This window comes from Poecile atricapillus, chromosome 13, assembly GCF_030490865.1.
Source record: "Poecile atricapillus isolate bPoeAtr1 chromosome 13, bPoeAtr1.hap1, whole genome shotgun sequence".
In the NCBI taxonomy this organism is placed as follows: Eukaryota; Metazoa; Chordata; class Aves; order Passeriformes; family Paridae; genus Poecile; species Poecile atricapillus.
Genome location: NC_081261.1, coordinates 16696864 through 16714126, shown reverse-complemented (window position 1 = coordinate 16714126; position 17263 = coordinate 16696864).

The following is a 17263-nucleotide window of genomic DNA, read 5'->3' as shown; positions in this document are numbered from 1 at the left end:
AACTGACTGACCAGAAGCGAGGAAAAAACAAGATCTGGAAAAAAGACAACTTGAGACCTGACCTGAGCAAGGGGCCGGGCTTTAGGACAGACTTTAAAGGAAACTGTAATTAAAAGCACTGAAATAAATGGAAAAAGGGATTAAATCCCACATGGATTTACCAAAGGCACTCCATGGCAGGTTGGCTTTTTTTAGGAAAGTAGCTGCTTTCCCAGACAAAAGAATTCCAGGAGATCTCATCTCCCTGAACCTCAGCCAAGCATTTGATGTAAGGCACAGGAGAAATTATTAATTAAACTGGTGAGGATGGGGATTAATGGAGAAAGGGACCTGGGAAAGCTGGGAAATGCCTGGAGGGAAGGTGGCAATGGATGGAGTTAAACCAGCAAGCTCGGAGCTGCAGGCAGGCTGCTAATGGAGTTCCTCAAAGATCCATTTGGGCTCTGATTTTCCTTAATATTCCCACTAATGATCTTTGCTCAGAAGGTAGGAGGTTGCTCATAAAACCTGTTGGGGATTCAGAGGAGAAGCGGGTGATGGCAGCAGTGGAATATCAAACAGAAGAGCTCGGGTGACCTCAAAGGCTGCAGGAAGAGACCTGGAAGGGAATTCAAGAGTACAAATGTGGAGTCAGGGGCTCAGGAACTGATGCAGGAACTCCAGTGCTGCTCCAGTAAATGAAAGGCATGAGGAGCTGCTGGGGAGTCACTCGGAGAAGGACCATCAACTCTCTTTGGAGCAGAGGGGGAAAAGGGTGGTCAGCTGAGCTCCAGGAGATCCTGGGGACAGAAATCCCTCAGCTCCAGGACCAGTCTTGCCACTCCTGCTCCCTCCAAGCCTCTCCCCCTTCCCACACTTGGAAGGATTTGGCCTCCCTGCCCACCAGAATTGCTCTGCCACCCCAGAGTGCTCCAGGCAGGGGATGGGGGAGAATCTTCTGAGCTGAGAGGTGACATGGCACCAAGGAAAACAGGGATGGACAAGTCATGAGTTCTGGAATAACAGAGGGAAGAGGACAAGTTGCAGCAGTGCCTACTGAACATTTGTGTGGCTCTGGGAGGGCTCTGGGACCCCCAAGATCTCCAGCCCCGTGGCCACGCAGAGATGTGAACCCCATCCTCCAGGTTTGCATAAATTCAGGAGGAATTTTTCCATGGAAAGGGTGGTCAGGCTTTGGAAGGGGCTGCCCAGGGAGGTTTGGAGTGCCCAACCCTGGATGTGCCCAAGTGCCCGGACATGGCACTGGGCTGGGGACAAGGTGGGGATTGGGCACAGCTTGGCCTCAATGATCCTGGAGGCCTTTTCCAACCTCAGTGGCTCTGGGATTCTGGGAACGAGCCAGCTGGACCAATGCTGTATCACTGCTCTCTTCCCTGCCTGCTGCCAGAGGCTTGGCACCGAGCTGGGCGCAAGGGACGTCTATCACAACGTGTCACCTCCTTTGTGTCACTTGGCTCTGCTCCAAACCTCACGTGACGAGGTGTCCCGTGGGCAGTGGCCAAATGCCCTCCCTGGCCTTCCACCTTCTGCTGCGGGCGACAAAGCCCCTGAAGGCCATGCATCCCTGACACCCCCTGCCCTGGGCTGGACCCTCAGAGATGTCCCCTCTCAGGCTGCGCTGCCATGCGGGGTGAGGTGACAAGGCTGACGTGTCACCGCTCCATGGAGCTGACAGCTCCAGAGATCCATCGCGGCTGGCAGGACACGCATGGCCCGCGCTGAGCACGGCTCATCCCAGTGCCAGCTGCTCCTGCTTCCAGTCCATCGCTCCTTGGAGCAGCTCCCCGGCGCTGGCAGCAGCTCCGTGGTCGGGAGCGTGGGATGGCAGCTCCTGGAGGAGGCCTGGGCGCGTGGCAGGATGGTGACAGTGACAGGACATGGCCCCACGGCCAGGGAGCAGGAGCTGGATGTGGGATGGAGGGGGAGGGAAATGTCAGGAGAGGGTTCCAGGTGCTCACGGGGCTATGTGGAGGGGATGGGTTAGAGGAAGGTGGGAAGAAGGTGTTCCTGGTTCCAGGAGATTTCCTGAAGAGAAGTCCTAGGTCTTCACCTCCTCCCTCCTTCCCTGGAGGACATTCACTCCATGTTGTCAGCTGGAAACAGCCCCACTGCCACTCCAGTGATCTCAAATCGCCTTCAGCCTCATTCCAGCAAACCCACCTGGGCTGCCTGGGCCCTGCTCACAAGAGAGACGAGTTCTCCAAACATCCTGAGGGAACAGTTTGATCCTGAGGGATGCACATCAGCTGGAAAAGGGGTTCCAGGGATCTGCTGGGTCTCACCCTAAGTAGTCCTTAGGATCTTCCAGCTGCCAGCTCAGCAGTGCTGTCCCTGTTTACCCCAGGGAGAGCTGGGGAATGGGTGTGGCTGCGGGATGTATCCCTGGTGCCAAGGACAAACCACATCCCTGTCCCCTCCTGCAGCTTCCCTGGCACCCACCACTCCCATTCCCTGAGGGACTACCCAGCTGCTGCTGCACTTCAGCCCATCCTCCACATCCCTGCTGATATCCCAGCACCCAGAAATGGGAGTTGAGATCCTTGAAGCCTGGCTGGGGAGTCAATCCAACACAACCCCAGCTCCATCACTTGCTGTGCATCCCAAGCAAGTGAGAAGAAGCAGGAAATAAAGAATTCCCAGTGACCTGGTTGTGCCTGGAGGAGCAGCTCTGCAGCTGGAGGGGAGGGATGTGCCCTGAGAAGAGGGAAATGTGGAGGCCCAGGGGCCTATGACTAAAATCCCCATGCCCCAGTCTTGGAAAGGAGGCAACAAAGAGCCCCTCCCAAGGCTGGGGTGAGAGCAGGCCTCTCTCCCACAGATCTGCATGGTTATGTTTTAATGCATTGTTATGTTTGTTCCCCCATTGCTCTGCCAAGTTCATGTCACCCGGTTCAGCCCCTGTTCACCTTCTTTGTCAGGTCTCTAGAATGTTCTCCCTTCCCTCAGTCCCCATTGGCCCCAGTTTGCTGCAGTGCTCCACCCCCATCATCCTATTGGTTCCCCTCATTCCCAGCCACGCCCCTGCACCATTTCCCCTATCCCTATTGGCCCTTGACCCTCAGATCCGCCCCATCTGTCCCAAATTTAACACTGTGCCCTCAGCCCAGTTCTGTCTTCTGGTCCTTGAACCTGTTGGAAGCTGTTCCCACCCCTGGACCCCTTTGTTGTTCCCTGTTCATGAGGAAATAACCTTTGGATCCCCGAAGGAGAGCCCATCCTTGGTTATTTTAGCCGTGTGCTCCAGGCCCTGAAAGCACAGGTCACACTCAAGGCCTGAGTTCTCTCAACAGGGAGAAGCTGGGAATGAGCCCTTCCAAGCCTTTCCAGCCCGTCCTGCCCAGCTGACTGTGTTTCCACAGCGTTAAATATCGATCCGTGCGCTGGGATGACGTCTGTGCTGGAGCAGGGAAGGGACTGCCTGGAATGAGGCACGGCTTGGAGTGACACCAGCCTGTCACCACCCTGTGCTCACCCCTGGGCACGGGGACGTTGTTCCTCGGGGTCAAGAGAGCTGTGAGTCGGCCCTGAGCGCCGTTTTCCTGCTGCTTCCCTTGGGCTGCCCATGGAAATCCAGCCCTTTCCCTGCCTCTCCCGTCCAGGATTTGCTCTCCTCATTGTTGGCTCATGCTTGGCCGCTGCTCTCAGGGCATCCCAGTCCAAGGGCTGCTGATTCCTGCTTTTTTCCAGCTGGAAAAAAAAATCAATGGATACCCTGACACACCACTCTGGCCCTGCTGCGGGCTGCAGCCATGCTCCTGCCTGGTTCCAGGGATGGGATGAGGCCTCTGGAATCCACCTCTGCTCCTGTGGGAATGCTGCGGGTGCCCCACAGCGCTGTGCTCATCCCATTCCCAGAGGATGCATTGGAAACGGGAATGGTGTCTCCTCAGCTTCACCAGCACAGCAGATTTACGAGCGCATTGATGGCCAGGAATGGAATTCCAGGATTTCCCATGGAATTTGGGCTCCTGGCTGGCTGCTGCCCAGGATCCTGGCCAGATCCATCGCTGGGGGGATGCAGGGAGCAGGGAAGCAGGATGCTCCTGGGCTGGGACACAGCCCTGGCTCCCTCCTAGGCAGGGGCTGCGTTTTCCAGCTGCCAGCAATTTCCATGAAAAAACCTCATCAATGCAGTCAAAACACGTTGGCTGAAACTGTGCAATTTTGAGGGGGAAGAAGAAAAAAAAGATATTTTAAGCAATGTCTTGGTCAACAGATAGAAAACCTGGGGAGCCTGGAGGAAGAGATGTGGGAAATGGGTAATTTTAAAAGGAAATTTTGAGGGGCAGGAGAGCTTGTGAGGGTGGCTGAGCCCACAGAGGGTTGAAGACAAGGCATGGAAGTGACAAAGTGGCTCAAACCTTGGTGTGGGGACAGGCTCTGCAGTTGCAAGGAGCTGTCACACGTGGAAATTCCCAGCCTGGGAAAACAGGGAGGGATCTGACATGATCCTGAGCAAATCCCAGGAAAAAGGAGCCCCAGCTGCAGGCTCTGTTTTGCTCATTCCTGGCAATCTGCAAATACAATTTTGCTGTGACGGGTCCAGTTCCTGATAATATTTTTCTCTCCTAACTTGATTGTGCTCTGGAATGAAGTGGCCTGGGAGTTCATCAGTCCAATGATGCTGGAGCCGTCCTTGGGAGGCAGCTTTGGAGCCAGACTCGGAGCTTCCAGGGTGCCCAGCTTGGAAATGCAGGAGCTGCAGCACTGGTGAGATCCAAGGTGCTGCGAGCACATTTTTTGCTCAAGAGATCAGCATTTCATGGCCTGTCCCAAAAAATTAAAAAAAAAAAAAAAAGGGAATTTCTGGGGGTAGATTATTCCAGAGATTCCTCAGCATGTGGTCAACCATGGGATGATGCTGTGGGTGCACCCAGGACAGCAGGGCTGAGCTGGATCCTGCAGGATGAGGGAGTGGAGCTCCAGAGCTCCTTCCCCTCTCCTGACCAGCTGAGAGATGGAATAAGATGCCCAGAGCAGCTGTGGCTGCCCCTGGATCCCTGGAAGTGTCTAAGGCCAGGCTGGATGGGATTTGGAGCAGCCTGGGATGGTGGAAGATGTCCCTGCTCATGGATCTGATCTTTAAAGTCCCTTCCAACCTAAGCCAGTCTGGGATTCCATGATCCAGTCATTGGCACAGCCCCGAATGCCTCCAGCACAGAGCATTCCTTGGAGCACACATCCTCCCTCAAACAATTTAGGATTTTATCTTTTATGGCGATTTTGCCCAAATCAAAGGGAAAAAAAAACCACCCACTAAAATATGTCTATTCCCATCTTATTTTATTTTAATAGGATTAAGTATCCTTGTGCTATCAAAATGTCTGTTTCAACATTTGCAGGCCGAGGAATTTCTCTCTCTGTTCCAAATGACATTTAGGAACAAAATTGAATCTAAGTGTTCCTTCTACTTGTGTTTGAAACAGTCCAAATTGCAGTGACGTATTTGGGCTTTGTTGACACGGAACATTTGGATTAATCCAAAAGAAACACTTCCCAAACTTCATCTCCAGAAAACACTCAGACTTTGATGGGCCTGTTTCATTTGCAAATGAAGGGAGAGAAAAAAAAAAAAAAGGGAGAAAAAGTCACATCCTCAGCATTTCCTGGGAAACTGCAGCTCCATTCCTTCCCCGTGGTCTCTGAGGATGTGGGATGTGCTCCAGGGAGGAACCAGCTGGATCCCAGCCATGGGATGATGGGCAGCTGGGGCTGCTGGTGCTGGGCAGGGCGGGGGGAAGCCGTGCAGGTGGCACTGGGCAGACTGGGACCGTGGGGCCTGGCACTGGTGGCCCTGTCCCCAGCAGTGGGACCTCAGTCTGATCCAAGCCTGTTTTCTGCAGAAGCCCAGAGAAGTGTCCAAGGCCAGGCTGGACAGGGTTTGGAGCAGCCTGGGATAGTGGAAGGTGTCGCTGCCATGGCAGGGTTTAAACACCCCATTCCATGATTCCATGATAAGCTGTCCCATCCACCCTTCAGCCCTCAGACCCAGTTCCCACAAGCTTGGCCACCAGTGGTTCAGCCACTACCACATTCCAAGTGAGGGGAAGCTTTGGATACAACTTCCAGCCAGCCCTGGAGCACGTCAGGAGCGTTTTCAGCAGCTGCAATCTTGTGGCTTGCAGGGAACATCAGCCAGTGATGGATTCAGTGGATATCTCTGCTGCTGAGGGTCAGGCTCGGGGCTCCTCTCCCACTCCGTGGGTGTTGTTTGCTTCTCTGTGTTCTCCATTCATCAGTTGTGAGTTCTGTGTGCCAGGGCACAGCTCCTTAGCAGAGATTTCATTTCCCAGGATCACTGAGGTTGGAAAATCCCTCCCAGCCCATGGGGTCCCAGCTGTGCCCCATCCCCACCTTGTCCCCAGCCCAGAGCACTCAGTGCCACCTCCAGCCCTTCCTGGGACACCTCCAGGGATGGGCACTGCAAACCTCCCTGGGCAGTTCCAATCCCTGAGCTCCCTTTCCATGGGGAAATTCCTGCTGCTGTCCACCCTGAGCCTCCCCTGGCCCAGCCTGAGGCCGTTCCCTCTCCTCCTGTCCCTGTTCCCTGGCAGCAGAGCCCGACCCCCCGGCTGTCCCCTCCTGCCAGGGACTTGTGCAGAGCCAGAAGGGCCCTCTGAGCCTCCTTTGCTCCAGGCTGAGCCCCTTCCCAGCTCCCTCAGCCCCTCCTGGGGCTCCAGCCCCTTCCCAGCTCCGTTCCCTGCCCTGGACACGCTCCAGCCCCTCCAGGGCTCTCTGGCCAGGAGGGGCCAGAACTGGGCACAGCCCTCAGTGGCCCCAGCAGTGCCAGCACAGGGGATGGGCACTGTCCTGCTCCTGCTGCCACACTGGTTCTGATCCAGGCCAGGTGCCCACCTGGGCTCGCTTCTTCTCAAGTCTGACGCTGCTTTACCCGCTCAGGCAGGGCTGGAATTTTGCTGGAATTAATAAACCATCAAGGCACAGACCCTGCACTGCATCCCCTGCCTGTCCCCCCACCCCTGGGCTGCAGGTGGGAGATGTCACCTGGAGAGGGTGGCATTTTTGGGCTGGGATGAGGAGAGCCTGGCATATTCCCTCAACAACAGAGCAGCTTCCAGCGAGTCACCTAACAAGGAGCAGGCAAAGAGCAGCCAGCAGAGCTGCTGGGAGCTGGGATGGGCTGGGACGTGATGTCCTGGAGACAGGGGGACCGTGACTCACGCAACCTGCTGGAGAGGGGGAGGGAAGGCAGATGAACTCATGCTGCCAAAGAGGGGAAGGGGAATCAGATGGGTTTTACAAATATACCAGGGGAGTCTCAAATACTGGCGAGAAAGTAGGAGCCATTAATAAATTAGGAAGAAGATTAAATTAATGATGACTCTCAAATGGCTGAAGCACTGCAGAGCCTTCTAAAATCTGTCTTTAACCAAGAAAAAAAATAAAAATGAAAGGGAAGAGAAGCTAAAGATCTTCTGTGGACAATAAGAAAACAAAGGAAATCTTGTCAAATTGTCACATTTGAATCTTTAGGAAAGGCAGGTGAAGCTGAGCAGCTGAGCAGGGCTGGGGGCACGCAGAGGGCCTGGGGTGGGACCAGGCTCCTGGAATAAAGCAGAGCCCCACAATAGAGCTGTTTAAGTTACAGAGGAGCAGGAAATTACCCGAGGGGCTGGGAAAAGGAAGTACAGCAGCCTGCATGAAAGGACAGCGATCCCAGCAGCGATAACAGCCCGGCTCCATCTTCAACCCAACAATGGAGAGCCAGGGAGACTTCTGGAAAAGAAATGGATTGGGGCAGCATTCCAGGGGACTGCAGGGCCAGAGGGGACCAGCCCAGCACCCGCAGCCCCTGCAGGTGGGTTTGCTCCAGGACGTACCCACAGAATTCCTGCCCTCTTTCCACACTGCCCAGGGAATTGGGGAGAAGGCTCTTCCTTCCCTTTTCCCCTGGAGCTGCCAGCTCGGTCCTGCTGCTTCCAGTAGAGCCACTCTGGGATTGGGAATACACAGGGGACTCCAGACCATCAGAGGAGATGGTGGAAAGTCCTCACTGGGTGCAGAGATGGGAACACACTTGTCACTGTCCCCAGGAGCTGCTGGATGGTTCTGGGATGGGAATGGGAGTGTCAGATGGGATTTTCCAGCTTGGAAGGAGCTGCAGCCCGGGGAGCTCTGCCCTTAGGCTCCTCTGGGAATGAGACAAGATCCCCCAAATCCCTGATCCAGATCCCACTTTCTGACCTTCTGTGTCTCTGCAGGATCAGGGAAGCCTGGCTGGATCAGCCCCACATCCTCATCTCCAGCAGGCTTCACAACATTCTGCATCATTTCCCCCACAAATACAAGAACCATCACTGGGTTCAGCCCAGAGCAGCGATTTGGGCCAAGATTTGGCAGAGAGCAAGCCCTGCAGGAGAGAACCCCAGGCAGAGCCCTGGCACTGGCCAGGAGAAGCCCTGCAGTGCCTGGAGCTCAGCTGGGCACAGTGGGATGCTGTGGCCCCAGCACGGAGAGGGGGGTGATTCCAGAGTGTCCCGTGGCTCCTCTTCCCACCCGGCTGCTCTGGCAGCTGTTTCCTTCACCACCCATCGCAGCACAGGAGATAAAGGCATCTCAGGAGGTCCCCGTCGCACCCAAGGGTCTCAGTGCTGGCAGAGAGGCTCCTGCAAGCAGAGGGGACACCACAGGATGTCCCCAAGTGTCCTTAGGGAGCCAAGCACCCTGCAGGGTCAGGCCACACACTCCGGGGCTCCCGGGATCGTGCTGGCAGCAGCATTCCCACCCGGATCCTGCAAATAAATGCGAATGAGAATGAATTTGAATCTGTGCCTGGGCACAGCTGGAGGCACTGCTGTCCCCACAAGAGAGAGGCACGAGGGAGATGCTGAAGGGGCTGAAGGGTGGGATTTAGAGGCAGATTAAATGAACTCAATCTGTCCAGCTCTGCTGATCAATCACACAGGCAGGAGCCAGATCACTGTCTCCGAGTGCCCAAGGGGTGGAAACAGAGGGGGGTGGAAATTTCTCACTGGAGTTGGGGGGCTGGGGGGAATGGGGAAGACCAGGGCTGCTGACTCAGCTCTTCCTGCCCTCCATGGTGGTTCTTCAAGGGCAGGGATGGGGCTGAGCCCCAACCAAACCAACCTGGGCAGCAGGGAAAGCTCCTGGCCCACGGCTGCAGGTCAAGGAGCTCTGAGGAAACCATCTGGGATGAGGGGATGGAGCAGGGAAAACGTGGTGGGAAAACAGGGCTGTGCAAGGAGAGCAGAGGGGTGAGGAAGGTGGGATGGGACAGGTAAAACCTGCAAAGGTCAGACAGGTAAGAAGCTGCCAAGATTGGCAATTTCTTAAAAACTGGAATTTCTGTGCTGATGCAGACCCCGATTTGGCGCCGTGGTCCTCCTGTGGGATGTTCCATCAGCCCTGCAGGGAGCTGCTCCTGGGGATGTCTGAGCAGGAACTGTGCTGGAAGAGCCCAGGACAAGGGAATGGGTTCCCTCCATGCAGAAATCCCCACACAGAGTGTTATGTTATTCCAATACCACAGGGACAGAGGTCACCCCAGTCCTGTCATCACAGGGACGTTATCCCAGGGGGGGCCGGGATTGGGACCCATCTCTCCAGGCATCACTCCCAGTCTGGGCACATCTCCAGCACCACAGAGCTGCTCTGTGTGTCCCCTTCCCTGTCTGGAGCAGGAGTGGTGGCTTTAAGGTGTCCCCCCTCAGTGTCCCCCCCTCAGCCCTGCTGTTTCCTGGGGCCTCTGGCAGAGCTGTGCCTCATTCAGGCTCTTTATCTGTTTTCATTTTCTATGCACACCTCTGGGGCACTGCTCAGATATAAAATAATCAAAATGACAGTCCCCAGATAAAGGCCACTTCTGTTAGGAACACACCAAGTTCTCATGGAAAAGCACACAAATGGCAGTTTATTTTCTACCTCAGCACCTTTTGGGTCTTGCAAGTGTTGGATCCAAAGGAAAATCTCCCGGTCAGCTCTTTCCCACCTGTGAAACGCGGTGCAGCGCATAAAGTTCAGAGGCAGGAGTGAATAACAGCGACTTTCATTAAGTGTCAAGTGAAAGCAGAGCCAGGCTGGAGCCTAATTCCAGTTGGGACCCGTTCAATAGCAAATTAACCTGCCAGTGATCTCCCAGGAGGCTACTGAGCAGAGCAGGAGGAATAATTTGAAACCAGGTTTGGAGAGCTAGGTAATATCTTTTTTATTAGATCAGCAGATAATTTGTAGCCAGATATTTATTCCGCGAGCCTCCGTGTGCATGAGGAGCCCTCTACCTCCACCTCTCCCTCCCAGATCCATGAAAATCTCTCTGGATATTCACATCACGGAGGCAAAACCCGAGCAGGGGGTCAGGGATGCCCTGGGAAGGGCACAGGGGCACTTTTGGGTGCTGGTTTCTGTGCTTTCACCCTGGCCGTGCCCTGGCGAGGGGAGGCAGAGCGAGGATAGCCACGGGCATGGCTGAAAAGGCTTTTCCCCCTTTTTTCCCCCCCTTCCCCCCCCCGCCTTTTTCCCTGGATGCTGGCAGGGAGAGGCCGGGCAGGCGGGCAGTGCTGGAGCAGCATTACCTCACCAGCGCCGAGCCGCGTTGGCTGCAGCACCCGAGGAGGAGGAGGAGGAGGAGGAGGAGGAGGATGTTATCTCCTGGCAACCCCCGCGCCTGTCACATCCATCACGGCAGCGGATGCAGCGCAGGACCCGCAGCTCTGGTGCCATGGGGTCCTGCTGAGGAGGGCTCTCATCCCTTGGAATAAAAGCCCTTGGAATGGGATTTTCTGGGGCTGTGGGTGACAAGGGTGGCAGCTCCGGGCTGGGATGAGGGCAGCGTCGGGAAATCAGGCTGGAGGGGATGGGTCCTGCCCAAAACTGAGCTCTGGGGGACCCAGTGGCAGAAATCCTGAGCTTGTCCCAGCTGATGGGTCAGGAGCACCCCCCTCACCCCCAAGGAGGGGCTGCTGTGGCACTGAGGGCCCTTCCTGTAATTCCAGCTGTGATTTTTCCATGCCGGACATGGAGAGCTGCCAGCACTGGATCCTCCAGGATCCCAGCACATCCCATCTTCATGTGGAGCTGCCATCCCTCTCCAGCCACAGCCAGGCCACTCCGCTTTCCTGAGTCTTCCAGCACAGCAGATTTTCACCTCCGGTCCCCATAAGTCGCAGGATGAGGTGAAATATTTGTGCCCTCTCTGCTGGGGGATGCATCCATCCTCTGCCTTTAGCCAAAGATTCCTTCCTGTGCATCCATCCCTGGCTCTGAGCCCCCTCACGGGTGGTTGGGACAGCGGGGCCACACAGGCAGGGACATCCCAGCAGGTGCAGCATGGATGTGTGGATGAGAGGCATGAAAAGCTGGGAACCAGCCTGTGGCTGCCATCCACCACCTCTCCTGGCTACAGGCAAGGAGTTGCCTTCAGCCTCACCCAGTCCTCCAGCACCAGCATGTCCAGGGATTTCCACTGCAAGGGGAATGGGAATGAAGCACCAAGCAGTGCTGGGGTGGACTGGAGGAGGAGCGGAGGGATGGGGGAGCAAGAGCAGAGAAGATCCAAGGGGATCTAAGGAGATGTTGGCTCCTCCGGAGCTGCTCTGAGCCATGGGCTCCATTTGCAGCAGATTCAGCACCATCCTCGCCAGGGCGGGGGCTGGAGGCGCTCTGCATCCCCAGGATGCTCCTGGCAGCTCCCAGGGCAGGGATGGAGATGGAGCTGGAGAAGAGCCACTATGGCCCCGTACTCCCTGAGCATTCCACGCTCCCGAGCTCCCACGGCAGTGTGGGAGAGGGGCTGGGAGGGAGGGGAGCGGGGAGGAGCGGGGGAGGGAGCGCCTGATGAGGGATCCGGGAATGGGAGGTAGACAGAAAAACTAATCGGGGATGATTGAGGGAGAGCAGGAGTATGAGTGAAAGATTGAGACAGAGTGATAAAGAATATGTCAGACGGACAGGAAAACTAATAAAGAATAATAACGGCCCCTGGCCCTGCGCTGCACCCGTGCCCGCCTGAGGCTGTGAGGGGGGAGCCCAGGCTGGGTGTGACAGCCACCCCCTGCCCAGGGGACACATGGGGACATCCTCTGTGTCCCCCCCCGGCCACCTGGTCCTGCACAGAGCAGCTCTGGTAGCTCAGCCATGCACTCACAGCCCTGTCGGTGTCCCCAAGGGTGTGTGTGGGTGTGCAAACCTGGATGGCACTGCCCCCACACTTGTCACTGTCCCCAGACTGCTGTGGACACCCCCAGTGCAGCCCAGAGGGAGGGTGAGGTGCTGAGGGAGGTTTGTCCTTGCCATGTGCATCCTGCTGGGTTAGGGGCACACACAGCTGGCCAGCCCAGCATGCAGGACCCCAGAGAGTGCTTCCCTTCCCTTCCCTTCCCTTCCCTTCCCTTCCCTTCCCTTCCCTTCCCTTCCCTTCCCTTCCCTTCCCTTCCCTTCCCTTCCCTTCCCTTCCCTTCCCTTCCCTTCCCTTCCCTTCCCTTCCCTTCCCTTCCCTTCCCTTCCCTTCCCTTCCCTTCCCTTCCCTTCCCTTCCCTTCCCTTCCCTTCCCTTCCCTTCCCTTCCCTTCCCTTCCCTTCCCTTCCCTTCCCTTCCCTTCCCTTCCCTTCCCTTCCCTTCCCTTCCCTTCCCTTCCCTTCCCTTCCCTTCCCTTCCCTTCCCTTCCCTTCCCTTCCCTTCCCTTCCCTTCCCTTCCCTTCCCTTCCCTTCCCTTCCCTTCCCTTCCCGCTTGATCCCATCCCATCTCCAGCATGAGAGCACGGTGGGATTTGTTGTGGGATTTGGTGTGGGATTTGTTGTGGGATTTGGTGTGGGATTTGGTGTGGGATTTGGTGTGGGATTTGGTGTGGGATTTGGTGTGGTATTTGGTGTGGGATTTGGTGTGGGATTTGGTGTTTCCTGGTGTTTCCCAGGCAGGGTGAGGATCTCACTTTTGCCTGGGTAGGGGAGAACCAGTGCCCCAAAGTTTCAGGAGGGGCTGATTTCCCGTTCCATTTGTGACCTGTTTGGGATCCCAGCATGTCCCCAAGGCTGCTGAGGGCTGGCAAGGTCCCATCTTTGGTCCTGCTGCCCTCAGCCCTGGCCGGTGGCTGTGCTGGAGCAGATTCCAGCATCCATCGGCCGCAGGCGGAGCCCTGGAACAGTGAGCGGGATTTGATCATCTCATCTTCTCATTTCAGCCATGAACATAATTCAGCAGCCAGGGAAAACAGCTCCTTCTTGGCTTTTCCTTGGAAATTGTCCTTCCCCATCCGCCTCACCCCAAGCAAAGACTTTTGGGGTGCAGAGGATGCTGTCACATTTGGGATGAGCTGGTCCGCACAGCCAGGGAGCTGTGCCATGGCAGACCCACCCTGGCAGCCAGAGAGGCCCTGGGAAAGGTGCCATCCTTTCCAGCAAGCTTGGAACGGGCTGGGATGTGCAGAGCTTTTCCTGGGAAAGGAATGCCATGTCCCAGGTATAAATTTGTGCTGATATGAATCCTGCAAGGATCCACATGTGAGGGAGTCATGGATCTGCCCTAAGGGAGCTGGGGGAGCTGGGATCTGTGTGTGGATGGAGGACCCGGACCTGGTGTGGCAGATCAGGAGAACCAGAACCAGGAGCAGAGCAGTGGTCAGGAGGGGATGGGGAGCACGGGGAAGGATTTGGGGTAGGGATAAGGGGGGCAAGAAGGCTCCATCCCTCCTGGCACTTTCCCAGTGCTTCCCCACATCCCTCCCCTGCATATCAACCCTTCCCAGCTCTCTGCAGATCCATCCCCGCTGTCCTGGCTCTGTTACAGCCAAGTCCCTCTGGCACGGCGCCCTCTGCTTCCTTCCAGGCTTTCCTTGAAGGCCTCGTGTTCCTGGGATGCGCCCTCAGGGTGAGTGCTCAGCAAGAGGGCAGGTGGACTCTGTTATCCAGTCCCTAAGGGTCCCTTTGGAACCTCCCTGCTGTGTTTGGGTAGAAAGAACTCAGTTTTGGGGCTCTTCCTGGACTTTGATGGAGTTTTCCTGGGTGAAGGAGGTGCCACTGGGATGGGGTAGCAGCATGCAGGCAACGAGTAGGGAATAGGCAGAGCAGCCTTCCCTGATGGCTCCTCCAGATCAGATCCATGCAGGGAGACTGAGGAATGATTCAAGCCAGTTAATTCCAGAGACAAAATTCTGGGACCACTTTCAGCTCTGCCTCATTCTGTAGGATCATAGAACATGGAATGGTTTGGAAGCAACCTTAAATACAATTTTGTTCCACGCCTGCCATGGGCAGGGACACCTTCCACCATCCCAGGCTGCTCCAAGCCCCGTTCAGCCTGGCCTTGGGCACTTCCAGGACCCAGGGGCAGCCCCAGCTGCTCTGGGCACCCTGAGGTCCTGCCCACCCTCCCAGGGAACAATTTCTTTCCAATATCCCACGTGTGGCAGTGCCAGAGGAATGGAAATCTCTGCCCTGTGCTTGCAGTGTAACACCCCAGTGGGTTATGGGGGATTCCTCGATGTTATTACAACACTAATTAATCACTGGGCTTGATGGTTTTCCTATGGGATCCTTCCCAGAAAGCCAAGCTGAGCCTCGCGGGTCTGCAGAGCGTCTCTGCAGCGCTGGAGCTGTGACAAGGCTGCTGCAAAGAGGGAACTGAGGGGAGGTTGGATATCCAACCCCTTTTAAAACCTCCTTTTTTAAAGGCTTTGGGAAAGAATCTTCTTTCTCTGGAGTCAAACATTGCAATCTGGGGCTGTTTCAGGAGTGCAGGTGGGACTCAGCTGTGTCCACAAAGAGATTGAAGTGCCGAGATGGGCGCAGGGAGCCCAGAGATCGGATCCACCGCCAGTGTTAATTTGGAGTTTTCCAAAGCTGCCTTTCCCTAGGAATGTGGGTGTTGGGATGTGATTGGCACCTGCTGGGCTGATGGACAGGCGGGAGGGAGCCGGGGAGGGAGGGCAGGCACAGTTCCCTCTCCGTGGAACAGAGCGTGGCTCCCATTCCCGCTAATCCCATTAGGGCTGCTGGCATTAAACCCCCTGAGCCCTGCCTGCTCCAGGGGCGGCTGGGCCCTGCTGGGCCAGGCTCAGCTCGGGTGGATGGGCAGGACAGCCTGGCCCAGGCAGCTGGGCCTCCTTGTGGGATTAAATCATGGTGCCAGGCCAGCCTGGGGGGTCATACCGGGGTAAAGGGGGGTCCTGGAACTGCGATGGGCTGGGAGCAGGGCAGGGATGGGGACAGGGTGGGGTGAGAGCTCTGGGGATGAGGGATGGGGACAGGGTGCAGTGAGAGCTCTGGGGATAAGAGGATGGGGACAGCAGTGTGGGGGATGATCACCTGGCCCTAGAGACTGTCCCTGTGCTGGAGGATGACAGTTCCCTGCTGGAAGAGGAGCAGAGCTCCTGCCCGTGATGAGCTGCTGGTGGCAACACCCAGCCTCGTCCCCATCAATGTGGGAATAAACGGAGCTGTGTGTTCTGCTGGGGCTCCGGCTCCAGAGCCCCCCAGAGAGGGGGCTGGGCTGGCTCTAAATCTCCTAATCCCCTTCATCAGAGTGCCAGACAAGCAGAGACACCGAGCAAACTGCCTGGGGCTGGGCCCCCCTGCGTCCTCTGAGCTGCTGCAAATCCCAATCATCCTGCGGGCGATTACAGGGGCTTCTCCTGGAGCACAATATCCAATCTCCCCCAGAGGCCACCACAACATATGCAGGGCCAGGCTCCAGGGCCACCGCGGGCTTGTCTCCCGCTCATCCTATTACCGGAGTGCCTGGCAGGGATGTGCGGGGCCGGGCAGCTCCCGGAGCCAGCGGGGGAAGGAGGGAGCAGCTCCCCCGAGCCTTGGTCCAGCTCCTCCGGCACTCCGGGCTCTCTTCCCAACCCCGATTCGGCCGCTGCAGCCCTCTCCATGGTCCTGCGCTGGAGGTTTCGCAGCTGCCTGTGGGAATCGTGGAAACAACACACATCTCGGGATAAAAAAGAAAAAGAAAAAAAGTGGTGTCAGCTCTTCGGTTCGTTTGGGAAGCTCTACATTGAGCACTAGGCTGGCTCAGCAGTGATCCAGAGCCCTGCTGCCATGCCAGGAGGGATTTGTGGTCATCATCACTGCAGGAAGAGCTGTCCCTTGGCTCATCCAAGGAAAAATCCACCCTGCTGGGCACTCACTGCTCAGCCAGCTCAGGGCAGGGCTCTGCTGCTCACTCTGGAGATGCTTGGCCCAGGAAGCACCACAGCATCTTTGAAATTCTTCAAGGATTCAGTGAGGACAGATCGGGCTGTTCTGAGGTTCCCACCTGGCTCCGTTTCCCAGAAATGCCGGTTCCTCTGGGAGCGAGGAACTTGGAGAAGGGAACCCACAAGCAGAGATGGTGATGGGGGTGAGGCCCTGAGGGTGCCAGAGCAGCTGGGGCTGCCCCTGGATCCCTGGCAGTGCCCAAGGCCAGGCTGGACGGGGCTTGGAGCAGCCTGGGATGGAGGGAGGTGTCCCTGCCCTGGCAGGGGTGGAACTGGATGATCTCCAAGGTCCCATCCCAAACCCTCCTGTGGCTCCTGTGGATACTGAAAACACAGCTTTAAACCTCCCAGTGCTTAGGGCTGAGCAAAGTCCCGCTGGGAAAATCCTCGGGAAAGGCAGTCCGGGAAGAAATGGTGCCACTGCACTGCTGGAGCCAGCAAGAGATCCCAAACCTCATCCCCATTACCATGCAAGCCCTGGAAACGACCCTGCCAGGTCTGTGCAGGCAGCTGGACAGCTGGGGCTGTGGGGTCAGGCCCTCAGGAGGCACAGGAATTAAATTTCCTGTCAAAATGGATGTCCCTGGCCTGGCACATTCCCAGCTCCTGCTGTAAGCCAGGACCCAATTAAACCAGATGTACCTGGAAAAGCCAGGTCACACCAGAGCTTTGGCACCAGCCCAGCCCCTGTCACATGCTGTCCCCACCAGCCACCCCTCACCCCTCTCTGCTGGAGCCTCAAAGCCAGGGAAGCCACCAAGGCCAGGAGCTTCCATCTCCTCCACCTCCAGCCAGGAATGAATCCCCACAGATGGAGCAGGGACACCGAGGCCACATCGCCCCACTCCATGGAGCCCAGGCAGGTGGGACGATCCTGCCATGGAAGATTCCTGTTTCCCATCCCTCTGTGGGGCTCCCTGGGCACCACATCCCATCCCGAAGGTGCTGCTGATGGGATCCCTGTGCTCATTCCTGTTTCCCTTTCCCCTGCAGGGCTCTCTGGGCACCAGATCCCATCCTGAGGCTGGTGCTGCTGCTGGGATCCCTGTGCCCAAGCCCCCGGCCGTGCTGGGCAGCTGCAGCATCCG